At 50.3% G+C, this 27,452-nt stretch overlaps 1 protein-coding gene across 1 annotated transcript in view; it reads right to left on the bottom strand.

Moving 5' to 3' along the window:
- CUEDC1 (CUE domain containing 1) overlaps positions 1-26,038 on the bottom strand; it is a 65,284-nt gene extending 39,246 nt beyond the window's left edge. Inside the window, exon 1 of the mRNA XM_042915953.1 lies at positions 25,694-26,038. The gene's annotated coding sequence lies outside the window, so the exon portion shown is untranslated. The remainder of the gene's footprint in view (positions 1-25,693) is intronic.
- Positions 26,039-27,452: the final 1,414 nt, after the last annotated feature.

The following is a 27,452-nucleotide window of genomic DNA, read 5'->3' as shown; positions in this document are numbered from 1 at the left end:
TATATATACTTATATATATATATATCCATATATATATACATATATATATATATCCATATATATATACTTATATATATATATATGGATATATATATACACACACACATATATAAAGCCGAGAAACCCAAAACTGCCCCCAGCCTCCACCTTCTTACAGAAAGGAAAAATCCTTTTTACTTGAGGGCCAAGCTGTTCAAAAGGAAGTAAGATCAAAACTGCCAGTGTGGGCGGATCACCCCGGTGACCAGGCCTCATTCACACAAGCGTTCGGGTCGGCGAGCTACCAGGCATCAACTGGTACTGGATTCATTCCTCCTGAAGGCGAGGAGCTGGGAAGGGCAAGACCCTATGCCAGGGCGCAACAGCAGGCTTGTCTGCTGGATTGGGACTTCTCAGGTGCACGGTTTCCTGAGGTCTTACCCCGCCTGCCTTCAATTGTGCAAGGACAAAGGGAAGCCGTGCGTGGGGGCACATTTGTGGTCCGTGGCTGCTCCGCCTCATTCGAGATAAGAATATTTAAACAGTGGCCTTTGTTATAAAAGGACATTGTATCCAGGGCCTTGCTGAAATGTGTAATGTGTGTATGTGGGCTTGTAGGAAAGAGGGCGGCAGGCACTTCGGAAACATCTCGACGTGGCCACTGTGGACTTCTCAGAGACCCATTCCTTCTAGAACTGTCCAAGAAGGTAGCCACTAGTCCCATATGACATGTACATTTAAATTACAATTAATTAAAATGAAATAAAACTTAAAATTCAGTTCCTCAGGGCACCTGGTGGCTCAGTCGGTTAAGTGTCCGACTCCAGCTCAGATCATGATCTCGAGGTCTGTGGGTTCGAGCCCCGCATCGGACTCTGTGCTGACAGCTCAGAGCCTGGAGCCTGCTTCGGATTCTGTGTCTCCCTTTCTCTCTGCCCTCTCTCGCTCATGCTCTGTCTCTGTCTCTCTCTCAAAAACAAATAAACATTAAAAATTTTTTTTATTAAAAATAAATAAATAAAATAAAATTCAGTTCCTCATAGACCACATTGCAAGTGTTCAACAGCCACCGAAGCCAATGGCCATCGTATTGAACAGTACATATTTTAGAACATTTCCAACATTTCAGGAAGTTCTATCAGTGCTATTCTAGAACCGAAAGGGGAGCCTTCCTCCTTAGCAGTGTGAAAAGCCCTGGAGCCCTTTGTTACAATTACCTGGGAGAGACCAAGGACTGTGGGCAGCTGATCCCCGACAGAGGACCAATTCCACATCCTTCCGGGAAGGGTGGGTAAGTGCAGAGACCCCTTCTCCTGAGCAGGCAGGGCTGGGGTGAGCCCTGGGACCCCTCCCCACTGGGGTCCTCACAGAACCTCAGCTGGTTCTGTGAAACTTGCCAGTCTGGGCAGAGAGAAGCAGAGGTCCAGCTAGAAGCTCAAGTCCCGGGTTCAAAACTCGCAAGGCCCTGGCCTCAGAAGCCCAGATTTGGAAAAGGCCTTCCTATTTGTCTGCTGGGAGAAAGGGTGTGCTTCATATCATCAGGGCTCATCTTCTGTCCCCTCTCCTAGGTGTGCCCCGTGGTGGCCCTGGCACTGCCTCCTTGGGCTTGTCCAAAACCATAGGAAAGAGAATAAGAGAACACCTGAGGCAGAGGGGCCACGTGTATGGGGGGAGGGGGGACGGTAAGTGCTTATTAAAGAAAAAAACAGTATTTTAAGGAAACTGATGGACCGGGCTAAGGAAAGGGATTCTGAGAAGTAAGCATTATTGGGTGTTTGGGTGTCTGTCTTTGAACCAACCGGAGACAGCAGGACTGGTCAAGGCACCCCCCCCCCGGCCCAGCACACACCGCACAGGATGACGGGAGATGGTGTCAGACACAACTTCACTCTTTTTTTTTTAATTTTTTTTTTATGTTTATTTTTGAGAGAGACAAAGAGACAGAACGTGAGCAGGGGAGGGGCAAATGAGAGGGAGACACAGTATCCGAAGCAGGCTCCAGGGTCTGAGCTGTCAGCACAGAGCCCGACACGGGGCTCGAACTCATTGACTGGGAGATCATGACCTGAGTTGAAGTCAGACACTCAACTGTCTAAGCCACCCAGGAGCCCCTACACCTTCACTCTTAACGTGACAATCTCCTTCAGAGTTTCCCCATTTCAGTCAAGGGCCATCACCGGTCTCCCCAAGCGTGTTCTGGCCTAGCCCTGAAAGTCAACCAACACGAACCATCAATCTGTAGTTTCTCCAGCAAGCGGCAGATGGAGGCTGGGGGCTGGGAGGCAGGTGAGCAGACAATGCACAAAGTGTGGGAACGATGGGGAACGGAGACCTGAGGGGAACCTCTGAGCCTGGGTTCTGCTCCTGGCTCTGCCACATAGCTCCTTGAGCAACACCTTCGTCCCCTGAACATTTTCCATAAATAAATAAATAAATAAATAAATAAATAAATAAATAAATAAGAGAAAACTGCTCTAAACAAATGTAAGTTTGTTACATTCGTGCCAAGAAAGGAGACTTGGCCGGACTCCTGGGTGGCTCAGTCAGTTAAGCGTCCGACTTCCGCTCAGGACATGATCTTGTGGTTCATGAGTTCAAGCCCCATGTTGGTCTCTGCGCTGACAGTGTGGAGCCTTCTTGGGATTCTCTCTCACTCTCTCTCTCTCTCAAAGTAAATAAATAAACTTAACAACAAATTTATAAAAAAGAAAGGAGACGTGGCCAGACACTCCATAACCCCTCCACATGCCACACACTGACTTTTGCAGTAATCACGTCTGTGCACTTTATTGTTCAAATGTACATCCCTGGACACTGTACTTTTGGTCTTGCCTGTTGTTTGTCCTTTAAGCCTATTTTAATCTATAGCTTCCCCCGTCATCTCCCCTTTTTTTGCCCCCTTATACTTTGTGAATTGATGAGCCCAGGCCATGTGACTATGGACTTCCCTAACTGTCTGAAGTTCATGGACCAAGTTTCCTTTTCTCTCTGGGCCTCAGTTACTCCTTCCTTACCAGCAATGCCTCTGGGCAATTTACAGGGCTCTTACGACAATAAAAGAGACAGCCTGAAAGCACATCAGGAAATGCTTACAATATTTTGTTAAGTAAGAATGCAGGATGCAAATGGATACATATGGTATGCTTTCAGCCCTGTCAAGGAAACGCACATAGGGGGACGGGTGGCAGGAAACACGCTGTCTCTCGATAGTTGTCTTGGATGGTAGATTTCTGCGTCCCGCCCCTACCTTTCATTCCTTCTTACATTTTTTCCATGATCAGCATATAAGTGTGACAGGGCACAAGTCATTTTAAACGTTTAAAGAAAAGAGTGCTTTGTTTATTTATTTAGAGAGAAATAGACAGCAGGCAGGGGAGGGGCAGAGAGAGGGAGGGAGACAGAGAATCCCAAGCAAGGTCCATGCTGTCAGCACAGAGCCCAATGCAGGGCTCGAAATCACAAACCATGAGATCACGACCTGAGCTGAAGTCGAGTCTGACACTTAACCGACTGAGCTACCCAGGCGCCCTGAAAAGAATGCTCTTAAAGTGGGGCAAACCTCAAGTTTACCCCATGCCTGCTTCTCTGATGTCTCCTAGTGCTCTCCCGTCCCCCTCCTGTCTTCTCTCTGTGCTGCCAACAGAAGGACTCATCTACGATATGCCGATATGCCGTGTCACTTCCCAGCTCCTCTCTCCTGGAAAGATCAGACTCCTCCCTTTGTCTGCATCAGCAGTGGCCACACTCAGAGAGCATTGGGGTCACCGGCAGGGCTCTTGAACACACGCTGCTGGGCTCTAACCCACAGCTCCTGTTCCCTAGGTCCGGGGTGGGGCCCAAAAATTTGCATGTCTAGCAAGTTCCCAGGTGATGCTGACACCACTGGTCCAGAGACCACACTTTATTTTATTTTTGAGAGAGAGACAGAGAGAGAGGGAGAAAGGGGGGAGAGGGAGAGAGAGAGGGAGACCGAGAATCCCAAGGAGGCTCCACTGTCAGCGCAGAGTCTAATACGGGGCTTGAACTCACGCAAGACCATGACCTGAGCTGAAATCAACCAACTGATCCACCCAGGCGCCCCCAGAGACCACACTTCAGAACACTGATTTGCACCTCTCCTCCGTCTCCTAAACAAGCCCTGTCCAGCTTTCAAGAGCTAGTGCAAGTTCCCCTTTCCATGAGGCAGTCCCTGGAAACGTCAGCCCATATCGATCTGTGTTCTTCTAGACCATCCCTAGCACTGAAAGTGCTCTGGTGGTCTGGAAAAGGGGAGAGAGCACTTAGTGGCCATGTGGATGGGCAACGTGGCACTTTTGCCATTCACTGCCTCCTTCCATCATATCAGCTCTTAAAAGCAGGGGCTGGGGGGAACATTTCTTCAGTGACCCCACATTATCCAGGAGGTATTCTAAATGTCCCAGGAGAACTGAATCTGTTTCACTCACACACAGACTCCTAACGATGCACCCGTTCATTCACTGTCAGTCAAAAAATACTTAGGGGGCACCTACTGTAGGTCGGATACCCAAGAGGAAAATATCTTTTTTTCGTGGAGAACAAGAATTACAATAGCATACGTTGCCACAGAAGCCTGCAGAAAGGGCTCCTCCCACCTCTGCAGCCCCAGAGACGGCTACCCACACACCACCTTGGCCTGAGAGGTGACCACAGCTGTGGTCACACCCATGTGTAGCCATGGTGAAGGTTTGCTTGCCGTTTGCAGGCTTCGTTTTTCCCTGGCTAAGCCACCCAGGACTTCCTGGAGACAAGATTTATGGGCAGGTATTGGTAGGAGAACAGATTTTCAAGAAAGTGGGCAGAACAATGGTTGTGAGATAAGGAAGCGGAAGGGACTCCATTTTAGAAAGGCTCCATTTACGCATGCTCCGTATCCCACCTTGCGTCTAGGTAAACCAGAGAAGCTACGTTCCCACTGCAAGGGGGAAACGAGGAAGTTAATCATTCTCTGAGTCTCGTCCCAGGCCCCCAAGACACATGACACCATCTAAGAAGAACCAGATCTCAGACATGTTCCAGGGCATTAGCTTCGAACAAACCTTGGCCCACGCTGGCATCAATACTCCCTCCCTTTGATGATTTATGAAACAACACCTATTGTTCAACTGACACTCACTTTGGATTGGACCCTATCCCAGACTCCTGAAGGAACACGTACCCTGGACCCCTTTCCAATATAAACCCCTAAGCCCAAGAGACAACTTTCCTTTCTGAGTCTTTCAGACAACACCGTCTGCTATACCCTATCACTTAAGCTGTTTAGTAAACCCTGCTTGCATTTGATTTCTATCCTGCATGAAGCCAAGGACCCTCTTGACTCGTCCTGTGCCCCCCCACCCCCCACTGCCCCGGGTCCCTGGACTGCTAGCCTATGTCAATTGTGATGACACAGGCCTGGAACCCAAGGGAGGGAGGCAAGAAGATACCCTGCCTTATAATAAAAAGGTAGTGAATGTCTGAGGAGCAGACCGTTGTCCCACTTCTGCAAACATCTGGGGCTCTGGGCACTGAGGCTTCTGCCTGGCGAGACATTCTGAGCAGGCTGAAGATCCCATGGACTCTATAAGGCAGATGTTGGCTTCTCCGTGACCTTGGGCAACTTCTACTTCTTTGCGCCCCCATTTCACTAGCTAACAGTATCTTTTTAAAAAGTAGTAAAGCCCCAAACAAGATGATAGAGATCCCCATTGGAAGAATAAAAGGAGAGATTTAAAAATAAGCAACAATAATGCCTCCTGTAAAAGTAAAATAAAAAAACTGCAAGGAGACCAGGCAGGGGGGTCTGTGCCCCCCGCCCCTCTGTGCAACAGGACCACGGGGTGGGGGGGGTGCTTGTGAAAGACAAAGGTCCAGGGCCCCGTACTGAATCAGAATTTCCTGACGAACAGGCAATTCTCATTCCCAACCATCCCCACCCCAAGCAAGTCAAAGAGGTTCAGGGTATTCTGGGGGCTTCTATTTAAAAGACACTACCCCTCCCCCCCATCCAGCTCCCCTGAAGTGAGTAGCAAATCATTATCTAAGAAGGGAGAAGGGAGGGGCAGGGGCTGTAGGGAAAAACATCACCAGAACCTAGAGATCAGCTGGAGAGGAGAAGGAATGTCAACATTGAGGTACTCTTAGTTTCCGCCCCCCAGCCCCACCCCGGGGCACACTCAGAGATCTGGTTCTGGAGAGGAGATGCCATCCTCCTAGCTCAGGCGGACCTGCCCTCCAGGAACCTGCTGATTTAGGCATTGCCTGTCCGAGTCCTGGGCCACGGCTTCCTCTGACCACCGCTGATCCTGGCACATTTCCTGATGCTTTTTTTTTTTTTTTTTAAATGTTTATTTATTTATTTTGAGAGAGAGAGAGAGAGAGAGAGAGAGAGAGCAAGCAGAAGTGGGGCGGGGGAGGGCAGAGAGAGAGGGAGACAGAGAATCCCAAGCAGGCTCCACGCTGTCAGCACAGAGCCTGACGTGGGGCTCCAACCCACACACCGTGAGATTGTGACCTGAGCAGAAATCAAGATTCAGACGCTTAACCAATTGAGCCACCCAGGTGCCCCTTTCTTGGTGCTCTTAATGCCTTGGCCCCAACAGCCTCACCCTGATCAACTGCAACTCTTTATCTCAGGATTCAGTTTGCAGTCCTCCTCCTCCAAGAAGCCTTCCCAGAGGCACTCTTTGGCTCACCCCCACGCAGCCTTGGCCTGTTAGATTCTTGTTGCACCATCAGCACGTCACATATCACAATTACCAGTGTGCGGCTGACCGGTGGCCCCAACAGGCCGGTGCCCACCTGCAGGGCAGGGATTGTTCTGGTCTGATTCAGCTCTTCCGCCCCAACACCTAGGTCAGTGCGCAGCATAAAGCGGACAAGCAATATGGGTATTTACGCTGACCAGGAGAAAGGGGGAGGGGGTTTTAAATCAAACAGCTCCACTAGGCAAATTTTTTTAGTTCTAGCAAATACTTGTTTTAGCACTTCCCACGTGCCATGGAGAAGCCTGAGGCCCAGGGAGGCACAGTGGGAGAGCTGGGCAAGAACCCAGGGAGCATGGCTCCCCGCTCCTTGCTCTCAACCAGTCTGCTAGGGCATGTGGGGTTCAAAGGGAGAAAGAGTAACACCCAGAAAAAAACCTGCTACCTCCGAAGCCCTCGCTCCCTGAGGTGTAGGGGTCGCAGCAGCTCATACCTCGCGCTTTGGACAAAGCACGGATCCAGGTTGCGGAGAGACCAGGCGTCAGCGGTTCCAACTGGGAGCAGAGGTCAGGTGAGAAACAGGGACAGGGACAATGCCGTCCAAGACCTTGGCGTAGAAAGGCTTTTCTCCCCCACACCCACATCTCTTCGGGAGCAGCAGAGGGGTCGCCTGCACGTGCCCCACCCGGCCTGTCTGAGCCAGGAACAATGAGGAGGAGGTCCCACTAGCCCAGGGGCTTTACTCCAGAGAGGCTGTGCAAAAAAGCAGGAACGCTGAGTGGCATAACAGTAGGCAGGAAATAAAATGTATTCAGGCTCAACTGGAGTGCCTGAAAATGAACCACAGGACAGGTGCACAGTGAGGTGTATTCCCAGAGCCTCCATTTAATTTTCACACCAACCCAATGAGACAGCTACTATTCTCCTTGTCTTACCAACAGCAAACTCGGGCATTGTTCTGCGGGAAGGAGAGAAAGCGAGAAGGCAACCCTCAAAAATGGGGTGTGTCTGGCCAAGGCTGAGCAGAGATTTAAGGCCCATTGAGTAAAGCATTAAGGATACTTGCTCTTTGTTCTCTATCTTTCCTCAAGCCAGGACAAAATGAGATGGGATTGAAGTTAGATTCCATTAGAAACTTGTTGACTATGAAGAGGCATTAGAGAGATCACGCTCCAGCACAGAAACCTGAAAGTTGTAGCCCCACCATGTACCCATTCTGTAGGCAGGAGACTGGACAACTTGACCTTTACCACCACTAGCGAGTGTATCTCCTAACATGCTCAGGAGTCTCCTCAGGGAATTTTGCTCCAGGTCCGGTGTCGAGGGAGGCTTTCAGACAATGCAAAGCCAAGGCTAAATACAACCTTTGCTTCATTTGACAAGCAGCTGGGTAGAGTTCAGATATGAAAATGAAGTTTGGAGTTTGCTGATTCAATCAAGAAGTGGATGGGACCGGGGCGCCTGGGTGGCTCAGTCGGTTAAGCGTCCGACTTTGGCTCAGGTCACGATCTCTCGGTATGTGAATTCGAGCCCCGCGTCGGGCTCTGTGCTGACTGCTCAGAGCCTGGAGCCTGTTTCAGATTCTGTGTCTCCCTCTCTCTCTGACCCTCCCCCGTTCATGCTCTGTCTCTCTCTGTCTCAAAAATAAATAAACGTTAAAAAAAAAAAAAAAAAAAAGAAGTGGATGTGACCGCCTTAAGGTTAGCACGAGTGCAGTATTGCTAGAAGCCTACTGTGTCGTCTATTGGATGACGGAGTTGGTCAAAGCAGTGGTGACCAGAGGTGACTGTGGGAAAAAGGGCAGGCAGGGCTCAGGCAGGACACTGCTGCTTCGAAGCCCACCCGCCCATGAACTTCTGGGAGGGTTCTGAGAACACAGAGCGGATCTGCTGTCGCCCCAGGCTGCTGGGGCCAACCCTGGGGCTTTGACCTGGAACAGAAGGTTCACCTACTAGACTGTGATCAGCCAGGGATGCAGAATACCTTGGGCAGGAGGAGGGGGAGCTTGGGAGGAGGGGGGCTGGATTAGAAGCACGAGGTTCAGTCTAAAGAGAGGTTCCTGATTCTGAAGGTTCATCGCAAACCAGGTAACTCAGTGGTTTGAATCAAACACAGCATTTACTCTTCACCATGGGACAATCATGTGACACTAATTTAGCAGAGTTTACCCAAATGTGGGGTTTCCTTAAGGTAAAAGGAGTCTAAGTGCCAGAGAGGTTTAAAACCTCCCACCCTCTCTCTCAGAAGACACCAAGGCCCGCAAAGGTCAAAGTCTTCGCCCCGCAGGTCCTGCCAAAGGATCGGTGCTGTTGTCACCTTTCCCACCCAGCCTCCCATCCGCCCCCCCCCCCCCCCCCCCCCCCGCCGCCGTGGCAAGCAGCTGCCCCTGCAAATACAAAGGGCCCAGGAGGGCTGAGTGTCTACAAACCACTGCGGGCTCCCCTCCCTCTGACAGCCTCATGATGCGGCAACCACGAAGGGAGGCCAGGCCAGGCTCCAAGTCTTGGAGTCCCCGCTGGAGGACTGTTGAGAGCTCCCCCACCCTGGGTGCTCCCGGCTACCAGAGTCCCCCTGTAAATCCCTGCGCTGCCCCCACCTCTGTCTTTGATGCCAAATTGGGGAGGGGGGGTGGAGAGCAAAGAAAAATCCCCACTAGGCATCGATTTGCCCCAGGCAAACGCAACACAAAGGCTGCACCTGTTTCCATGGAGACACGACTGGAGGAGCAAAGGAACAAAACAGAGCGAGAAACACAAACCCGTCACCACCTTCCGGGCGGCATGATCGATGTTGGCGGGCTAGAGCCCTGACAGGAAGACGGCGGAAGGATTAAAGGTAATCAGAAGATCTAGAAGCCATACCCTGAGCTTTTTCAGTTGGTAGAGAGGGAGGTGAGAAGCCTCTCCACCCCCCAGGCCTACGAACGAGCCTGGCCCCACTCTTGAGAAAGTTCCCCAACAAAAAAAATCCCGGATAGAAATCCAAAGTGAGCAATTATTCACTTTACAAAAGGATTCTTTGCTTGACAAAGGGATTCCTTGGAACAGCAAAAGCCCATGGTGAATTGGAGCGTTTATTTTGTTTCACTATTTCCGTGTCTGAGGCTGAGGACAGAGAGCCAGGGAGTGACTTCCAGCTGAAAGTTTGTAAGAAAAGATGACAAAATTCCCAAGGGGAAGGGATGGAGGGGTGGGGACAAGACTCTTTATGAAATATCTGCTGGGAGGGGCCCATGAGAAATGGAGACAGGCCAGCTTGGAAACAGAAGGGTGAGTCGGCTGAGCATCTGTGGCCCCACGCACCCCCAAAGAGCACCCCCAAAGAGCCCAGGAACCCGCAGCAGGAGGGGCCAGGCAGGTGGACCCCAAAAGCAGGGCACTCTCAAAGCTATTAGCTGAGGGGAAACGTGGGGAGCAGAAGGGGGCAGTCTTCAGCAACCCCCCCCCCCCCCGCCCACCCCGGGCACAAGGCCGGAGGCTTGAAATGCTCCCGGGAGGGTGAAGGCCAGAGGAAGATGCCAACCGCAGGCTCAGCAGATGGCAGGGGCCCAGGGCAGTAATGAGAGCCTCCGGGCTGGCTCCTGTCAGTTATCAGGTGACACATATTAAGCGCCCCTCCGCACGTGTTGCCGTCCTAGGAAGGAGACGATGCCACACACTAGCACAGCCCTGCCCTTGGAAAGCCTCAGCTGGGACTTCACTCCACTCAGTTTTTTCTCCTGACTACAATTCCTACAGAGAACAAAAAACAAGCATAACAGCAACAATAATATTTACTGAGCATGCTGTGTGGGCCAGACACTAAATAGCTTTTGTTTCATTGACCCTCTCAACCGGCCCAGGAGGGAGATACTATCCTTATCCCGGTTTCCTGAGAGGGAGACAGGCAGAGAGAGGTAAGGAACTTGCCTAAGGTCACTCAGCTAGTAAATGGCAAAGCATGGTGTGCCCAGCCTCCAAGCCTGTGAACACTCGGCCAAATGCCTGCCACATCAGCCCATTTAGCAGAGATGCTGAGGACGAGAGAGTGCAAGTGACTTTCACTGAGGCAGGGGATGAGCTCTGAAGACCAGCTCTTCTGACCCACCCAAGGCTTTTTTGCCTTGTGATGCTCCCCCTGGGAAGGCCAGTGGCTTTCTTGGTGGGGTACGTGGACTGGCGTGTGGCCATGAAGTTAGTCTCCTGTTCTGGGCCTCAGTTTACCTGTAACAAGGAGGTATATAGTGTGAGCTCTTGCCATCTCACTGGGAAAAGGGGAGCTGGGAAGAGACAATGGGGCATGGGTCCAAGGTGTCACTGGGGAGCCCACAGGAGGAAGACTCCAGCTCCAGCAAAAGAGTCCCAAAGGCCCACAAGCTCTGGAGTGAGCGGTATAACATTTGCAGAGCAAAACCCTGGGTAGCATCTCTGGTGGGGCACCTGGTTTAGTGTTCTTCCCACCAGCATACATCTGGGAAATGCGGGCACTTCCCGGGGTGTTGGCTTTCAAGGAATCAATTTCCAAAACCTCATTTCCACAGACAGTCTGCTCACTTGCTTGCTCTTTCTTTCTTTCTTTCTTTCTCGTTCTTTCTTTTTCTTTTCTCCTTCCTTCCTTCCAAAAAAAATTTTTTTTAATTTATTTTGAGAGAAAGAAAAAGCACCCATCAGGATGGGGCAGAGAGAAGGGAGAGAGAATCCCAAGCAGGCTCCATGCTGTCAGCACAGAGCCAACGTAGGGCTCAAACTCACAAACCATGAGATCATGACCTGAGCCGAAATCAAGAGTCAGATGCTTAACCGACTGAGCCACCCAGGCGCCCCAGGTAGTCCTTTCCAAAACGAGAAAAGACAGTGCTGGGAACCATCTGGATCTATAGCTCTCTTTTCATGATGGCCCTCCTAAACATTTCCAAAAAAAAAGACCCACCCCTAGCCATCCTAACTGCATGCTGGTGCTCTCCGGGGAGGTGGGGTGGGCAGGGAAAGCCACCAAACAAAGGGACTACTGGAGAATGCAGCCCCCGTGGGTGGGTGGGGGGCGGGGGGGGTGGGGGAGTCCCCAGGGGATGGACATTGAGAAGGGAGCTGGCCTTATTTTACCAAGGCCTTATCTACCTCCTTACCTACCCATCTGTTTATTTCAGGGTTAGGATCGGGAAGCAAGGAAGCAGACACAGGGACACCCGTTTAACACATTTATTCAAATCGCAAAATGAAGTCTGACTTTTTCTGACACAAAGTAAGATTTGGCTGAGGGCTCGAACAACGAGGTCCAGTCTGCCCATTAGGAATTATGACAGACATTTTCCGTAGTTGCATGGGCTGAGCCTGCTGTGTTAGGGCTGTGTTTGACAAAAATATATTCGAAGCAAGTAGGTGACATACCGTCAGCCTGGTAATACACTCTACTTAAAGTTATGATAGAAGTTTTTACATGTGAATTTTAAAAATGTGTAAGGGGATATAGTTTTTCAAAATTTCCCTGGCACCACCCTCAGAGGCTCTAGCTCCCGCTCCGCAGACAAGAGAAGTCAGCTACAGCGTATATACAACAAGCACCAGACCTGGAACCTGGGTGTAAGTTTGTTTCTGCTACTTCTTAGCTCTGTGGATCTGGTTAATTCACTCAAAAACTCCCCGAGCCTCAGTTCCCTCATAAGTAAAGAATACCATACAAAGCGTATTAAAAATCCTGATGATGACGATGGTGATTATGACACGGAACGAATAATGGAGAAGTGCATCAGTACAGACAGTTCCAAATACTAGCCAACCAGCAAGCGTTTTCTGTTTGGCTTAGACAACATAATGGTGTTCATCTCTAGGTCACACTAATAACTTATATTTATCGGGCGCTCACTACGTGCCAGGCACTGGAATAAATGCTCCACGTGCCCCAGATCATTTTGTTTTCACAAGAATCCCATGGATAAGGTGTCCTTCTTATCCTCTTTGTACAAGCACAGAAAGCTTACACACTTGCCCAGCTCAGTCACCTGGCAATGAAAGGCCCGGCAGGTGTGTTTGAGCCCAGGGCCTGTGCTCTAAACCCTTCCTGCTTAAAATGTGGCCTACAATTGGCAGAATCTGTGCCAACTGGGAGCTGATTAGAAATGCAGGATCTGGGGAGCCTGGGTAGCTCAGTTGGTTAAGCATCCAACTTCAGCTCAGGTCATGATCTCACGGTTCATGGGTTGGAGCCCCGCGTCGGGCTCTGTGCTGACAGCTCGGAGCCTGGAGCCTGCTTCCAATTCTGTGTCTCCCTCTCTCTCTGCCCCTCCCCTGCTCGCACTCTGTCTCTCAAAAACAAATAAACATTAAAAAAAAAAAAAGAAAAGAAAAGAAATACAGGATCCTAGGACCTATACCAGACCTGCTGAATCAGAATCTGCATTTTAGAACAATCTATGGGTGATTCATATGCACATGCAAGTTGGAGAATCACTGCTTTAAACCCCCAGTCCGGCTGATTTACCACCCTGGTTTTATCTTGCTGAAGGTAATATTAGAACGTTTGCTTTCTCTACACACATGCACTCACAGCTGGCAATTAAAGCAAGCAAGATGGTTAGGGATTATAATAATCCATCAGTAACACATGCAAAATGCATTTTTTTTTAACGGACTAGGAGCATTCACATCAAATTGTCATCAGTGGTTGCTTCTGAAGAGTGGGCTAGGGAGAGGGTAGCCAAAGGGGGCTATTTATTTGTATCATTTGAAATTTTTAATGAAAGTAATATAGTTGTGCATTGGCTATATAATTTAAAAGGAAACCATGTTTTAAAACAGAAGTGCAGGGGCGCCTGGGTGGCTCAGTCGGTTAAGCATCGGACTTCGGCTCAAGTCATGATCACACGGTTCATGAGTTCGAGCCTCACATCGGATGAGCTCAAGCCCCGCTTCAGGTGAGCCCCGCTTCTCTCTCTCTGCTCTCACGGGATTCTCTCTCTCTCTCCACCCTCACTCACTGCGCCCTTTCTCAAAATAAATAAATAAGTAAAACACAAGTGCAGATGACTGAAACTGACTGTATTTTATGAGCTACACCTACACCAAGGCTATGACAGCGTCCAGCTCCAGACCCTGGAAGGCCCAAGGAGGGAGTCACCAGAAAAGCACTGGTGGGACACAAGGACTGCTGTGCTTGGGGTCTGAAGACCCAGATTCCAGGCCAGGCTATGCCCCAATTTGCTGTGGGGCCTTAAGGCTCTCATTTAGCATCTGTGGGCCTGTGCGTCCTCTGCTACATATCGGGGGTCATTCACACACTCTTTGGGCCCCACAGAGATGGTGCAGGGATCAGCAATGCAGTGACATGCACAAAGGCCCCTGAGAATAGCAAGGTGCCATACAATACAAGGGCGAGGAGTTTTCTTAAAAAGAAAAGCAATGAAAGAAAAAAAAAAAAGAAGCAGTGAAACACCCACCCTTGCTCATTCCATTCCCTCAACGCAGCGATTCCATGACTTTATAAGGAAGATGCACACAGTAACCTGGATTTAGATTCCGTGGGAGCCTCAGGCTGATTTTCAAATCCTTATTCGAACTCAGAAGTTAGGTTTGGACATGGTTCAAAACATGAAAGAAAGGGCCATTTCTCAATGTCTGGCCCATTTTCTTTGCACTTCTCGCCTGGTTTCTCTGCAGGCTCACAACTCCCGGGGAGGTTCCGCTTCAGGGTTCTGTGTACTCCCCCCTCCACCGTGCGCTGACTCCCCCATGGCAACCATCCCCAGCGCGGTGGCCTCCCGGCTACTCCTGGAGCAGATGACTTAGGGTCTGCGGTCTGGCTTGCTTCTGGCCAATGCCTCAGTCTCCCCACTGTTATCGTAGAAACTCAGATTTGCAGAACTGGAAGGAGCACTGCTCATCTGGAGGAGTGCGGAGTTTGGGGACACAGGGACACAGGGACTTGGTGGAACCCACCGCTAGCTTCACACAGACAGAGCTGGGCTGGGGCTCTATGACCTGTGGAAATACCTCCCTTCCCTGAGATTTCTCTATCATTGTCTGCCATTCACCCCACCCCTCCATCCCTTCATTCTTTTTTTTTTAATGTTTTTTTTTTAATTTTTTTTTTAACGTGTATTTATTTTTGAGACAGAGAGAGACAGAGCATGAATGGAGGACGGTCAGAAAGAGAGAGGGAGACACAGAATCTGAAACAGGCTCCAGGCTCTGAGCTGTCAGCACAGAGCCCGATGCGGGGCTTGAACTCACGAACCGCGAGATCATGACCTGAGCCGAAGTCGGACGCTTAACCGACTGAGCCACCCAGGCGCCCCTTTTTTTTTTAATGTTTAATGTTTCTTTTTTTTTTTTAATGTTTATTTTATTTTTGAGAGAGAGACACCAAGTGTGAGCAGGAGAGGATCAGAGAGAGAGGGAAACATGGAATCCGAAGCAGGTTCCAGGCTCTGAGCTGTCAGCACAAAGCCCGATGCGGGGCTCGAACCCACGAACTATGAGATCATGACCTGAGCCAAAGACGGACGTTAAACTGACTGAGCCACCCAGGCGCCCCCATCCCTTCATTCTAGGAGACACATGAATCTGAGGGCTAAAAGCTGCTGTGCCTTTCCTCGAACTAAATGATCCCCAAGCCACACCATCTGAAAGTACCATTGAAACTGAGGCAGGAAAGAAAAGAACCCGCTGCCGGATTTTCCAAGGAGAACCAGACCCATCTGAACCATCCCGAGCTTCAGTATAGCGTCTGGGCAGGCAGTTCCAGCCCCACCACTTACGTGGCCTTGGGGGCCTTGCGTCACTTCTCTGAGCCTCAGTGAGAGGGCTACAACCTTCAGGTTTAAGTAAAGATCCTAGATAAAGGTAAAGAACCTTCATGCAGGATTCTAGATAAAGCTAAAGACCTTCATCCAGCACGCTAGGTAAGGGTAATGACCTTTCTGCAGAGTAGAAGGTCAATAAACAGCAACTAGCACTCTCATGATCATCGTCATTTACGAACATCCATCCCAAAGATAAGGGTCTAAACTAATTCTCTGCTACAGCTGCATATTAGAATCACTGAGGAAATTTTTTTCTTTTTTAATACCAGTGCCCAGGGGAGCCTGGGTGGCTCAGTCTGCTAAGTGTTGGACTCTTGGTTTCAGCTCAGGTCATGATCTCATGGTTTAGTTCACGGGTTAAAGCCCTGCATTGGGCTCTGCACTCACAGTGCAGAGCCTGCTTGGCATTCTCTCTCTCTGCCCCTCCCTCACTCTCTCTCTCTCTCTCTCAAAATAAATAAACAAACTTAAAAAAACAAAACAAAACAAACAAACCAAAAAACCACCAGTGCACAGATCTTATCCACAGTGATTCTGATTCAGTGGTCTGGGGAAGGACCTAGGGAATCGGTACATTTTTTACAGCTTATACTTTTTTTTTTAACTGTATTTTTTAATGTCTATTTTTTTTTAACGTTTATTTATTGTTGAGAGACAGATCATGAGCAAGGGAGGGGCAGAGAGAGAGGGAGACAGAATCTGAAGCAGGCTCCAGGCTCTGAGCTGTCAGCACAGAGCCCGACGCGGGGCTCGAACTCACAAACCACGAGATCATGACCTGAGCCTAAGTCAGGACATGTAACCGACTGAGCCATCCAGGTGCCCCTATGTCTATTTATTTTTGAGAGAGAGATCGAAAGAGAGAGAGAGAGAGAACGAGAGTGAGTGAGGGGCAGAGAGAGAGGGGGGCAGAGGATCCGAAGGGGCTCTGCGATGATAGCAGAGTGACCAATATAGCGCTCGAACCCACGAACCATGAGATCATGACCTGAGCTGAGGTCAGACTCTTAACTGAGCCACCCGGGTGCCCCATTTTTACAGCTGATTCTAACTTCACCTGGCTGAGAACTGATCTAAATCAGTGCCTCCCAACCTCTAACATATACACGAACCTCCTAGGGATTTTGCTAAACTCCAAGTCCTGACTCAATAGGTTTGATTTGAGGCCTGAGATTCTGCATTTCCAACTAGCTCCCAGGTGATGTCGATGCTATGGATCCGTGGCCTCCAGAGGAATGGCATCCAAAACTCAAGGTCTTGGGAAGACGGCTGGAAAGTCTGTAAGATTCTTCTCTGGACACTCAAGAGCCAGCTCAGTCTAGCCAGGCTGGAGTTCAGTGCCTGCTGGAAGCAGCCAACTTTGTGACCTTAGTTAGGGTGGCAGGACCCAGAAGCAAAGCCTGTTCCCAGATGACTCTCTTGGGCTTCCTGTTGGCTTTTTTAGGTTCCAACAAGAGCCTGCAGACATGTGTGACCAAGAAGACATACTTGCAAATTAATCATGACACCACACCCAGCATTCATGTGGAGCTGCCTTCTCCAGACCAGCCAAGGATAAAGCCAAAAGGAAAAGGCCCCAGTTACTTTCACTTGAATGAGCGAGGTGTAGGAGAACATGGCCTGTCTTGGCAGAATGTCCTAGCCAGGAGCTGAAAACGATGTCAGCTCTGGTCTGCCATACTTCTCTGATCGGCCCAACAGGAAAGCTTCCTGCCTAGAGCTGGCTAGGTAAACACACAGTTGAAGAGACTCCAGGAAAACGTGAGCAGGGAGGGGACTGGGTGGACAAATCCCTCTGGTATTTTGTGACCCTGAACAATATCCACAAAACAACACTGAGGGGGCACCTACTATGTCACAGGGAATTTTACAGAAAGACTCTCATGCGATCCTTGTTATCAGCTTTGCAAGTCAGGCATCGCTGTTTTCATTGGATATTTGAGGAAGACTGAGCAACAAGGGAACATCAGAGGACAGAGCCAGGACTGGAACCCAAGCCTGGCCAATCCTTCCTGCCTAGTTACACTACTGCACCAAACTCAAATCTCTCAACGCCTCAACTTATCCCTTCACTGGGGCAGGAAGAGAGGGAAAAGGGTCAACAGAACTGAAAGTGGCTGTGGGTCTCAAGTACAAAGGACACTGCTTATTATCATTATATTTATTATTAATCCTTATCACCATCAGATGTATTCTTTTTAAGCTTTTTAAGCTTTATTTATCTAAGTAATCTCTACACCCAACGTGGGGCTCAAACTCATAACCCTGAGATCAAGAGTTGCATGCTCCTCAGGCTGAGCCAGCCAGGCACCCCCATCAGATGTGGAATTAAGAGGTACTGGGCGGGGGGTGGAGGGGACACCTGGGTGGCTCAGTCGGTTAAGCGTCCGACTTCGGCCTAGGTCATGATCTCGCTGTTCTGGAGTTCCAGCCCCACATTGGGCTCTGTGCTGACAGCTCAGAGCCTGGAGCCTGTTTCAGATTCTGTGTCTCCCTCTCTCTCTGCCCACCCCCACTCGTGCTGTTTCTCTGTCTCTCTCTCCCTCTCTCTCTCTCTCAAAAATAAACATAAAAAAAAAAAAAAAAAGAGGCACTGGGAGAGAAGGCTGGTTTCTGCCCTGACATTTAGAGTGGCTAAACAAGGCACTGGCCCTAGGCAGTGTCCAGCAGCCCAGGCCACTGAGCTTCCCAGGCCGTCTGGGAAAGGGTAAACAGCACCTGATGACTCCAGGGCGAATACCCAGGAGGTCTGGAGGGATGGCTCTGCTTGTGGGATAGGGCAAGAGTCCAAAACAGCTCAAGGAAGGAGACCAAGCTGGGTCACAGCAGCATGTTCCTGGCACCTGGGCCACCATGCCAGGCCCAAGGCTGGAAATGAGACTCAACCAATTTCCTGATGGGTTCTGAGAGCCAGTCTAAACTTGTGTCCCACCGAGTTACCCCTGCATAAGCCACAGAAGCTTCCTGATGGCCACTCACATGAGTCCCCCCACTTTAAGGACTAGGAAGTTGAGGACTAAAGGGGCCATGCTAGGAACCTCTGTCGCAGCCAGACCTATACCATAGCCAGGTCCCTCCTCCCAGCACCTTGGCAAGAAGAGGCCTTGGCAGAGGTCCCAGTTCTGGATTAATATTACACCAATACAACCCAAACAAATGGCTCTTGACTGTCATGTTCCATAAAGTTCTGAGGCTCAAAACAAAGACGAACTGGGGAGGGAGAGGTCAACAACAGTGGAATGTGCAAATAAACAATGGTATGACCATTCGATGAAATATCTTACAGTCATTTGAAACCACATTTTTAAAAAAATTTTTAAATGTTTATTTATTTGAGAGACAGTGAGAGAGCATGAGTGGCAGAGGGGCAGAGAGAAAGGGAGACACAAAATCCAAAGGAGGCTCAGCACAGAGCCCAGTGGGGGGACTCAAACTCACAAACCACGAGATCATGACCTGAGCCGAAGTCGGACACTTAAGTGACTGAGCCACCCAGAAATCATGTTTTAAAATCATGCCATTTCAGGGGTGCCTGGGTGGCTCAGTCAGTTAAGTGTCCGACTTCGGCTCAGGTCATAATCTCAGGGTTTATGAGTTTGAGCCCTACAGTGGGCTCTGTGCTGACAGCTCAGAGCCTGGAGCCTGCTTCGGATTCTGTCTCCTCTCTCTGCCCCTCCCGACTTGCACTGTCGCGCTCTCTCTCTCTCAAAAATAAATAAACATTTAAAAAGTAATAATAAAATAAAATCATGCCATTACATTAAAAATGCTCATTTTGCAGTTACACGAAAAAGCTACCTACAAAAAAAGTAGGTAATTAGTAAGATTACAACTATTTTTAAAATCTATGCGCATTAAAAAAAAAAAGCAGAAGGAAATACAACCAAACGTTATCAGTGGCAGTGCTTAAATTATCAGAATGATCATTCTGTGTCAGAAATTAACCATTTTCCAGTGCTTCTTCAGTGAGCATGTAAAGTGCGCAGGAATAAGAGGAACACATTCTGACTACAGGCAGTGAGCCTGAGAGTCCGGATGCAGATCTGCGGGGATGCCATAAACCCCAGGCGACCCTCAGCAGTGACACAGAACTGGCCCAGCTGCAGTCCAGAGGCTAGCGGGCGCAATGCTGACACCTGGGCAACAAGCCAGTGGGGTACCCTTCCCAAGGGGCTGAAATTCTCCAGGGAATGTTAACAAAAAGCCCATTAGCTCTTAAAGTGCTCTAAAAGATTTTGGTGAAAGACGCTTAAGTGAAACAGGGCCCAGTCAGGTGCCCCGCCCCAGGCAGAGAAGCAGAAGCCAGCTGCCACCCGCGGGGGCCCAGTGTCCCTTGGAGACCCCCAGCGGACAAGGATTCTTGCCTGCGCCACTCCCCGCCCGGCCACAAGGAGAGAAAAGAGACAAGCTTCACCATATGGGGGCTCAGGAGCCTCATGGGAATGTCGGTGGGAGTGAGAATGGCAGGTCCCTAAGCCGTGTGCAATTGTGAAGAAGGAAGGGGGTTTAAAGCAAAAAAAACTGCACCAGCTGTCTCATGAAGAACACTAATTACAGGGGCTGTGCCGCCTGAGCAAGGCCTGGTTCTGCAAGCAGAGATGCTCCCCGGGGGATGGGGTGGGGGGGCAGCAGGCACCCAGCCGCCTGTGCTTAGCCACCCGATGGCCGGCCCGGCGGTGGTGAGAGGGCATCTGGCTGGGGCCGCAGGCCTGCTGCCTCCCTGAGCTGGGCAGGCAAGCCCAGGTCCAGAAAGCAGATCCCACGGGTGCGCTTACTGGCAAGCTCACATCAGGGTCAGGAGGCCTGTGCCGCGTGCCAGGGCCGGCTGACCCTGGAATGTGGGGAGGACTAGAGAATTTCCTTCTCTGGAGTCTCAAAAGACCTAAGCATCTGGAATGGCTCAACACTAAAATGAGGAAGAAGCAGAAGTGACAGCCTCAGCCCTTGAAGCTGGGGAAGGGGACAGAGTCAAGTGGAGAGATTGGAAATGCAACTTCTCGGGGGCCCCTCACTTGCAGGTCATGGCAAGGAGCTCCAGCTCACCAACACCAACAGTGCCCCTCCTGGACATCCTTCTGTGGCCAGCATTTCTGCTGAGGCACTGAGGAGGCCTGAAAAAGGGCCATGCTCATGAAGCCAAGGAGGCAGGGGGGCCTGGGAGTCCACCCTGGGTCTTGGCCTGGCTCTGTGGCTTCCTGGTCCCTGAGCTCCCCTGAATGAGGGGTCAGGGGTACCCGTCCTGGCCGCCGTACACAAAAATTCCCAGGTCGGTGAGCCATGTATGGGACAGCACTTCTAAAAACTACCAAATTCTAAACAAATGGAAGGCATCATTATGATTAGTGGGGTGTCGTTATAAAGTGGGCATTCTGCTTCCCTTTCGTGACAACTTGCAAACTAGAACCAAAAACAGAAGAGCATATTAACCCCCCCACCGCAATCATTCCCCCCCACAAGCTCCAAACCCAGACTGGATGGGGCGGCGTCCAGAGCGTGCGAGACGGGGCTCATATGGGCCTCCTGAACCAGAGGGGAAAGGGACCGCTCAGGGAGGCCAAGGGAGGAAACGAAACCGACCAAACCAGGGAAGAAGTAAGAAGGTTAGGACTGAGATTCCACCCTCCTGGGAATGCGCCCGCGTCCCTGGGAAAGAGGCCCAGATGAAAGGAGGCGCAGCTGGGGGAAAACAGGCCGTGAGAACAGAAGGGCAATTGTTCGGGGACAGGCCAGGCGCTGCACCCGGAGCAGCCGGCCGGCACTGCCGCTTTGTGCGTTAATGTAATTAAGGGCCCGGTGGGGGCCAATGTTTGGAGTCCTTTTACTCCTCGCCATTCTCACAGAACAGCTGAGCCAGAGCGGGGAATGTAACGGGGGCAGCCTGGGTGTCTGGGCAGCTCAGCTGAAAGGGGTCGGCAAGGGGTAGGAGGGCCCCGGGGCAGCAGGAGGCGAAGCCCTCATTCCTGGCCTGAGAGGCACTTCCTCCGCCGCCTCCTCAGCACTGTCCCCAGGAGCTCCCTGAAGCCCTGCCACTGCCCTGACCCCAGTTAACACTCCCACTAATTGCTGGGGCTGCAGAGAGCCCAGGGAGCAAAAGAGCCAGAGTTAATTAAGGAGAGAAAAAAAAAGTCTACTTCTCCATTCTTCATTTCGACTCCTCCCCAGCCTTCTGGGTTGGGCGTCTAGTTTCAGGGAAGCTCCCGAGGCAGGGATCTGTGCGCCTGCAGCCAAAACCAACAGCGCATGGCAATTACTGAACAGGAGCAGCTGGGGTTAGCGGGTTTCTAGGAGCCTTGCTCCAAAGCTCCCCAGCCCTTCAAATTTCCAAGAGGTACGGCAAGGGGTCTGTGCCACCCGCCCCCCCCCCCCACCACCCCATCCACAGGAAAGCCTCATTTTCTCATTCCAAATACTGGATGCTGTGAAAAAGGGGTTACGTGGGCTCTTGCTACCGACTTGGGACTCCTTCAGAAGGCAATGGGACATTCTGTAGGGGAAACAATAGTGCAATATGTACATTTGACAAATGTTACCTGTTCTAATCTCACAACTACCCTACTGAGGTAGGCGCACTCTTATCCCCACTTTATCGATGGGAAAGCTGAGGCTTGGAAGACATAAGTAACTCGCCCAAGGTCAACAAGCTAGCAACTAGCAGAAGAATGATTGAGACCCCAGCACTCTGACTCCAAAGCCTGTGCATTTAACCCTTGTCCCATGCTGCGGGTCACTTAGATATTCTGGTACACGAGAAGCAAGCCTTGTGGAAGAGTCCTTGAGGGTTTGATGAGGTCCATGGACCCGACCCCCACCAGTCCCCCAAAATCGAACATACAGTCTTGGTGTTTGTGTGTGCATTCACTGTTCAGGGTGGAAGGGAGTGTCAAAGTTCTCTTTAGATTATCCAAAGGGACTGGGCCTCAAAAAGAGGCCAAGAACTGTATGCCAATGAGGTATTAGCCTTGCTAAGATGACTCTAGAACACAGATCTTCTGACTTGGGTCCTCTACATCTTCCCTTTACCTCTTTCCTCTGAAGAAATAGCCAAGAGGGCAGCCTGAATTTCCAGAAAGGAAGGATGAACTGGCAGTTTAGGATTAGGCAACTTGGCACTGAAAGTCCACCCAGGTAGAGGGAAGAGAAAGCTTTCAGAGCAAGGCCCTGCGGGACGATAGGGATTTCCTACAGTGCTTACTATTTCTTTCCATCACTTAAAAACAAGTTCCAACACTGTCCTAATTCCGATTTTGGGTTTCGCTTGGATCCATACAGAGGAAAATGCATTATCAGCAGCCCTAAACTACCAGAAGTTAGCAGGGGAAAAATGTTTCTGTCCCAAAGGAATTTGCTAGTTTTAAAGACTACTATATATCTAGAAACAAAGGCATCCTTTAACCAGCACTACTGTCTTCATTTTCAGATGTTCCAAGACATTAAACAATAACAATAGTGCCATTGGACAGCCAATATCATTAAGTGTGCATTCTGTGCGCTGGGCTCTGTGCTTCCCTCATTTAATCCTCATCCCAATCCTATGAGGTAAGGACATTATCATCTCTGATTTACAGATGACAAAATGAAGGCTCAGAGAGGTCAAACAGTTGCCCAAGAAAACACAGCAAATAAGTGAGAGAGCCAAGGTTCAAACCTGGGTCTATCTGACCCTAAGCACTGGGTTCTAGACCAGGACCACTGAAAGCAAGTCCACAGACCATCCACAAACTGTTATGGGTCCCTGGCAAGTTAAGTACAGGAAAAGAAAGTAGATTTAAAGATGTTTCTAGCAATTTGACATTGCCACAGCAACCCAGCAGGTGGTGGTGGACTTGCCTCTTAGAACAGGGAACACATACAGAGCCGTTCAGACACTGTCAGACTTGTGCAGACTGGTCATACTCATTGGGACCCCATACCCATCCCTGAATGAATGAAAACAACCCATCCTTCACCTCAGCCGGTTGAAGAAGCCCTGTTCTATTTTTAAAAAAATTTTTTTAATGTTTATTCATTTTTGAGACAGAGACAGAGAGCAAGCAGGGGAGGGCCAGAGAGAGAGGGAGACACACAATCCGAAGCAGGCTCCAGGCTGTGAGCTGTCAGCCCAGAACCCCATGAGGGGCTTGAACCCATGAACCATGAGATCACGACCTGAGCCGAAGTCAGACGCTTAACCAACTGAGCCACCCAGGCGCCCCAAAGAAGCCCTGTTCTAAAGCACTCTGCAAAGACGGGGGCATATGTGCGCGAGCCTCCAGCCATCCCCTCAGTTGTCCACTCAGCATGCAAAGTCTTCTAGCATGGTGCTTCTCAGACTTGAACGTGCACATGAACCACCAGGGATCTTGGTAAAACGCAGACTGACTCTGGCAGTCTGAGGTGGGGCCTGAGACTCCCCGTTTCTAATCAGGTGATGTGAGGCTGTCAGTCCGGAGTCTGGACTTTGAGCAGCAAGGTTCTAACTGCACAAGCACACCACGGCAGATGAGGCAGGTGCCAGAAACTTCGCCTGACAAAGCCAGCCAGAGTCTAGCAAAGGGCCCAAGAAGAGGCTCACTACTTGGGCCTGGCTATGAGGAAGGTAGGATTGGGCTCAGCTCACAGGCAGCCCTTGAGACACATCCTTTACCACACCAGCCTGAGCCTGGGACATCCAGGGGCCCTTTTCTCCTGAATTGCACCAACAGAAGCCCTTTCTGTCCCAAGGGTTTGACTGAAGGCTGAGAAAAGCCAGCTCAGAAGCAGGAGCAGACATTCAGAGGAATGCTGCCTCTAAACATACCCTAGGAGAGGGGGTGTTTTGGCTGAACTGTGCTCACGGCCTCGCTCCGCTCGTGCCAGAGTGCCAGCCTGTGGATGTCCAGCAGTGATGCCCCAGGAGAATTACTACACGTGCGTGTTCAGACAGCACTTTTTACTCCTTATAAAAGGATATTCACGTCTACTCTAAGAGCTAAGAAATCTAATTAAAAGCTGGAAGCCTCAGAGGAGGGAACGTAATGTGGGTCACCCTGGGAGGGCAAAATTGGCCCCTCGGTGGCCAATCCTGCAGCCAGAAAAGGCCAGCTCTTCTCCAAAGAGGAACGGCCCCCACTTCCCTCAGGTGACCCTCCGGTTACGCGTTCTACTCCCTGGAAATTCCTGACAATAGAGACCTTCCTCCTTATTGCCAATCTCAGCCTCTCCTATTACAACTTATGGCACAAGGACTGAAGGGCTATGTACTTATAAAAGGGGCAATTCACTGCGGAAGGCCCCGATCTTCCATTCATTCAAGGATTCATTCGTTTATTCAAAAACATGACAGACCAACTGCCATGAGCCAGGACCATTAGGAAGTGGGCAGACAGCATGGACTCAGCAGACTTGGGCCTCTCCTCACCTTCCCTAAAAAGCAGGGAGGACACGAAAGAAGGGGCCACGCACGAAGCCATTAACTAAGGCAAAGGGCACTGCCTGTTCCTGGTGCCAGAGGGATGGCGGGCAGCTTTCCTATATGCATGAGCTCAGGGAAAGCCAGCCCCAGAGTGGGACTGGACGGTACCTGACAGGGGCTCCTTCACTCACCCAGAGCGGACAGAGGCCTAAGAGTCACTGACATACACAGCCAACAGTCAGAAGGGCTTGATGTCCCAACCAAAAGTCCCTCCGACCCGATGCAAGCCCAACTCCAAGGGACACATGGCTGAAAACCTCCTTCTACGTCTCAGATGACTTTCATGCAACCACAAGCCTTTCTCCCTTTGCAAAAACCATATCACATTCTCCTACCTCCAAACCCCGCCATGTGCTATCTCCCTGCACGATGCTCCCACCTGGCTCCTTTGCACCCGACCGCTGGTCCTTCCTGCTCTCAGACTTCTGCTCAACACAAATCTCCAGAAGGTCTGGTGCGGTCACAAGAGCAAGGTTTCTTAACATTGTCTTGACATTTGGGACCAGATCATTCTCTTTGAGGAGACATATTTCTGTATATTGGAAGATGGGTAGTGGCATCCCTGGCCTCTACCCACAAATGCCAGTAACCCCAGGAATGCCAACCAAAAATATCTCCAGACACAACCAATGTCTTCCGGGAAACAGAACCATCCCCATTTGTGAACAGTGCCCTGGGACACTGGTGGCACATGAGGAACACCCGGGGAGCTTATACAACTCACCCACGCCAGGGCCCCATCCCACACCATTCTGATTCTGGCCCCAGATTCAACAAACAAACAAGAATGTCTGTCACTTTACAAACCCTTAATGTTCTTTTCATGTGTTGGTTGGTTCATCCATTAGACCGGATCTCTCCAGAAGCATGAACTATATCTTCCTTTTTTTACTCTCTCTCCACAAAGCTCCATGCAGTTTCTCCTATTTTGTGTTAATCAGAAAAGTTTGGAAAGTTATTGAGCCTCCTCCACTCCATCTTCAAATGAAGAAGCCGCTTCAAATAGCACCAGCTCCCCCAAATTCGGCAGCTAATGACAAGAAGAATTTAGACCCTTCCAAGCTTTGAGAGGAGGAGGGGGCAGAAGACATAAGAGTCCATGAGAATCTAGCCACCTGCTTCTGCTCTCAGTGTCCAGCCTGTGAATGAGAACCCTTCATGCTCTCCCTTGGGTGTGAGGAAACTTGGCTGAGTGGCCAGGGCACCCACCTATGTTCACTCAACTTTGTGGATTCCCATCCCTTTTTTTTTTTTTTATGTTTATTTATTTATTTTGTGAGAGCGAGAGAGAGAATGAGAAGGGGAGGGGCAAAGAGACAGAGAAAGAGAGAGAGAATCCCAAGCAGGCTCCACAATGTCAGGGCAGAACTGGCCATGGGGCTGGATCCCACCAACCTTTCGCTCATGCCCTGGGCAAAAATCAAGATTCAGACGCTCAACCGACTGAGCCTCCCAGGTGCACCCCGATTCCCACCCCTCTTGACCAGAACGTAAGGTGTGACACTGGGGGTCGGTAGCAGTACCAGACAGGACCCTGTGGTCCTCAGACTGACAGTGACTTGAAAATAATATAAGCAGGCTCAGAACCCGCTGTCCGAATCTGAGCCTGAAAGGCTAGCGTCTTTTCTCACACGTCCCTCAAGGAGCCCCAGTAGCATCAGAACTCACAGACAGAGGGCTGGCCAACCTTAACAGTTGAGAGAGCAGTCAGATCTGTGTTCTGCCTCCTCTCCTCCCCACACCTGCTGGATGCGTCTTCACACAAGGCCAGAGAGGAGGGCAGCGTCAAGGGGAAAGACTGGGTCACAACCCCACCTTCCCTAGTGGAAATGCATTCATCACTCATTTAGTAACCAACACACAGAAGATGCCTTATAAATGACGTGGATGTTTAGTGATCAGCCACGCATCCTTCCCGGTTTTTACACTGGGGTTACCTTAAAGACAAAATGATGGGAGGGGAACCCAGGGCCAGGCTCCCCCAAAGACAGTGGAGTCTATTCAAGCTCCAAAGATCAGCCTTCTCACAAAAATTCACCGGCTCATACATAAGCATACACACTGCCCATGAGGTTCCATTACACTTAATGAATGATTCGACGTTTTCTGTGAGATTACTCATTTGATATTCATTGCCAAAAGGATCTGCTTCCGGTGGCCCTGGCTAGCTTGCTGAAATCCGTCTGGGGACTGAGGGCTTCCGTTCTGAGGTGGCCAGAGGGAGAGTGATTTTTTTTTTCAAGCTTCCTTCCCTCCCCTCAATTACACACACACACACACACACACACACACACACACACACACACACACAAACACACACACACCCTGTTGCCTGGAGACTGAACGAATTCCTGATGCTTATGCTTCTTTTCATTCCCCAGAAGCAGGAGCTCTGGAAACTGGGGCCTCCAGGAAACATTCCTAGGGCGGGGGAGAGGGGGGGACGCGAGTGACACTTCCTCACCAGCACCAGCAGGCCCGCCCCTCCCCGCTGCCCTCCCTTTCCTCCCCAGGCCTGAAAAGCCCCAGCGGACTGGAACTGAAGGGCTCCCGCAGGGAACAAGGC

Source organism: Panthera leo, chromosome E1 (genome assembly GCF_018350215.1).
Source record: "Panthera leo isolate Ple1 chromosome E1, P.leo_Ple1_pat1.1, whole genome shotgun sequence".
NCBI lineage: Eukaryota > Metazoa > Chordata > Mammalia > Carnivora > Felidae > Panthera > Panthera leo.
This window is presented reverse-complemented; position numbering and strand designations above follow the sequence as displayed.